The sequence below is a fragment of the Petaurus breviceps genome, unplaced genomic scaffold (assembly GCF_028583685.1).
Source record: "Petaurus breviceps papuanus isolate PSGF00001 unplaced genomic scaffold, PetGlider_PUasm1.0 90919, whole genome shotgun sequence".
Classification (NCBI taxonomy): domain Eukaryota; kingdom Metazoa; phylum Chordata; class Mammalia; order Diprotodontia; family Petauridae; genus Petaurus; species Petaurus breviceps.
In genome coordinates this window covers 38,807,675-38,811,483 of record NW_027187378.1, presented here as the reverse complement: position 1 = coordinate 38,811,483, position 3,809 = coordinate 38,807,675, and the positions used below count along the sequence as shown (strand labels likewise).

The 3,809-nt window shown below is 39.9% G+C and overlaps 1 pseudogene; it reads right to left on the bottom strand.

The window, feature by feature from the left end:
* Positions 1-506: 506 nt before the first annotated feature.
* Positions 507-922, bottom strand: LOC138151827 (small ribosomal subunit protein eS26 pseudogene; annotated as a pseudogene).
* Positions 923-3,809: the final 2,887 nt, after the last annotated feature.

Genomic DNA, 3,809 nt, shown 5'->3' with positions numbered 1-3,809 from the left:
GCAAGTAGGAAACTATTTATTAATGCCTAATGCTTATTCTTGAATTTTTCTACTTTACAGATAAAGTACATGCATGTACACACATTAAAATACAAATATACACACAGGGGACATACACAGGCGTGCATAGACAACTACTATAATGGGAAGCACACTGGAATTGGAGTCAGATTACTTGGGTTTGAACCCAGGACTCTGTGACTTTGGACAAATCACTTGACAAATCTGGATCTTAGTTTCCTCATCTGTAAAATGAGGGGATTGGATTAGATGACCTTTAAAGTCCCTTCTAGAAGCTATGATCCCATGTATATCTGTCTGTCTATCTATCTATCTATCTATCTATCTATCTATCTATCTATCTATCTATCTATCTATCTATCCTCAAAAACACAGGCATGCACACACATGCAAAAATATAGGTCCATGTAAATATATGTACACAGTCACACAAAGAAAGACATTTGGAGACCTTTTTTTTCTTTTTTTTTAAGATAGACCAACCATTTTATTTTCCTCTAATCGGTTCAGGAATGTTGATGGACAGATAGCTTTTTACATGGGTTTTGGAGGGGGTCTGCGGGCAGCACCGGTGGGTCTGAAGCGGGGTGGGGGCGTCCGATCCTTGCGGGCCTCCCGGGAGCGGTTCCTCACTACCTTGCTGTGGATGGCGCAGCTCACACAGTAATGCAGTTTCACGGACAGCTTGGGCAGCACATAGGAGTCGAAGACGCTAGCCTCGGAGATGTCCCTCATGGCGGCGGCCTCCACGATGTTGCGGATGACGAACTTCTTGATGGCCTTGTCCTTGGGCACGCAGCGGGCGCAGTTGGTGCAGCGGAGGGGCTGCACGTGCCCTCGGCCCTTCTTGGCGCGCCCGGTGTTCCTCCTCTTCTTCATCATCTTGGAGGCCAGGAATCGAAAAAGGGAGACCTTTTTTTCTTATATAAGTAAGTATTTATTGTTGATAAATCACTTGAGGGCTTCTTGGAGCCTCCAGTGAAACTATTAAATATAATGACTATTATAATAATAGAAGGGTACAAGGATGGTGTAGTGGAAAGAAAACTACACCAAATAGAGGAAATTAGGGTTTTAGTCCCAGCCCTGCTACCATCTTGAGGAATAACATCGAGACATTCAATTTAATTCATTTCATTTTAATTTAATTCAGTTCATTAAATTCAACAAATGATTATAAAGAGCCAGACACTGTGCTAGGTGCTGAGGATACAAAGAATAAAATGAAACTGTCCTTGCCCTCAAAGAGCTTATATTTGACTACAGGGATAAAGGAAGCTAACATTTGGGTATTGGGGAGATGGGAAAAACTCATTTTTGAGATGGAAAACTGTGCTTTGGAGGCATTGAGGGATCAAATTTAGAGGCCTAGTAGCTGTTATCTACCAGGATATGTGTCACTGTCCCTCCCTTCTTAATGAGTTCCTTGCCTGGCTCACAATCTATCTCACTGTCCTCACTCCTTCTCATATACATATTGATGTTGTCTCAAAGACTGTAGCCTCTCAGTTCTTCAATCCACTCACCTCCTACTACCTGCTCCTCCATTCACTTTTGCTACACCAGCACTTGATTATGCCATTACCTGAGAGTATTGTAATTCCATGATAAAACACTCTGAAATTACCTTAGATCTATTATACCATTTCTCTCTATGTCTCACTCTGACTAAATTTATTTTTGTTCTCCTTGTGATTTCCAATTTCTCTACCCCTGAGTACTTTCCAAAGTCATAACCTCTGTTGTGGTTTCAGTATCTTGTTTCCCCAGTGTCAACCAGTTCAGTTCCATGCTGTCCTCTACTCTCAAATCACTTACTTCTTTCTCTTTTTGCCACTCACCTTACTAAACCATCTATTACAGATTATGCCGACCATCTGCCTCCTTTGATCAAATTCATGTTGATTCTGAATGAAGTTAGCAGAACTTAGCTAACATGTTGGCTGGATCCTTTATGTAGACTTATGTTATCTATTCTCAAATAGACTCTCACTGCCCTGAAGCAATCCTTTTACCCATCCTTGATTAATTCCATAACCAATTCCCCACAGAGTTTGCTCCAAACATTGTCTTCTTTCCTCACCTCAAACTTTACCTTCTCTCTTCAATCCTTCTGTACTTTCCAATCCTACTGTCATCTGAGGACTTAGACTCATATTTTCTAGAGGAAAATCAAGGTCATTTGCCATGAACTCCCTCTTTTCTTCTTCTCTTCTCATAACTCTTTGCCTTAATCCCTACCATTTCCTCTGCTCTAGTTTCTGAAGAAAAGGTGACCCTTTTCCATACCAGGGCTAACCTTTCTGCATGTAATCTTAATCCCTTCCCTTCAGATCTTTTCCATCCAGTTGCACATACTATCAATTCTTATCTTTAATCTCCTCTCTATCTACTGGTTAATTCTCTGCTGCCTATAAACACCTCAAAGTCTTCTCCAATCCCCTGAACTCTCAATCACTATCATCTCTAGCTGTAATCTTATATATCTTCTCCTGTTTTCAGCCAGACAATTTTTAAAAGCTATCTATACTCAGTGTCTCCAGCTCCTCTTTTTTTGCCTTTTATACCCTCTGAGGTCTGGTTTCCAAAATCTCTCATATAACTGAAACTGCTCTCTCCAAAGTGACCAATGATCTCTTAATTACCAGTTCCCATAGTTTTTTTTTTATTTTCTTTTTTGATTAGTCTTCATCTTTTTTTACCTCTCTGTATCATCTGATATTATTAACCTCCCTCTTTTCCTAGATACTTTCTTTCCATCTGTTTCTCTCTGTCTGTCCTTCTCTCTCTCTCTCCTCTTACCTGTATGACTGCTCTTTTTCTGTCCTCTTTACTCATTTTTCATCATGTCCTCTAACTGTGGTTATAGCTCAAGGCTTTGTCCTGGGACCCTATTCTTTTCTTCTCTATATGCTTTATCACTTATCAGCTCATAAGATCTTATTCCTTAAATTGTCATCTCTGAGCAGATGCATCTAAAATCTCTGTGTCTGTCTCTTTCTCGTCTGTCTCTCTCTGTCTCTAATATATATATATAAATTTGTGTGTGTGTATCTGACTGTCCCTCCTAAGTCCCCTTGAATTGGATTTTTTATAGGTATCTCAAACTCACATGTCCAGAAAAACTCATCTTTCCCCTTAAACCTACCCTGTTTCTGAACATCCCTATTTTTGCTGATGCTACCACTATCATTCCAGTCCCTCAGGCTAACAATTTTGGTGTTTTGCTGAACTCCTACTCTCACCCATCCAATACAATCCAACTAAATCTTGTCATTTCTGTTTCCATAACATCTCTTAAATATACCCCTTTCTTTTTACTCATAGCCATATCCTATTTCAGGCCTCCAACTCTTATCTAGATGTTGCAATTGCCTTCTAATTAATCTTCTAGTCTCAAATCTTTCCCCACTACAATCTATCCTCTGTACAAATATTTTTCATAAAGCATAGGTCTAACATTTACCTACTCAATCAGCGTCAGTGGCTTCTAGTTGCTTTTAGGATCAAATATAAAGTCCTTGGTTTGGCATTTAAAGTTCTTTACGACTTGACCATATCTTTATCTATTTGGCCTTCTTCCATGTACTCTATAATTCAGTCACACTCTTTCTCATATGTTGCACTCACATCTCATATTTATGCCTTTACACTGTCTGTTCTCTGTGCTTGAAATTCTCTCCCTTAACTCTGCCTCTTAGGAACCTGAATTTCCTGAAGACTCAGCTCAAGTGCTATAATCTGCATGAGGTCTTTCCTAGGGCCCCTCAGTGCTATTACCTGCCCTC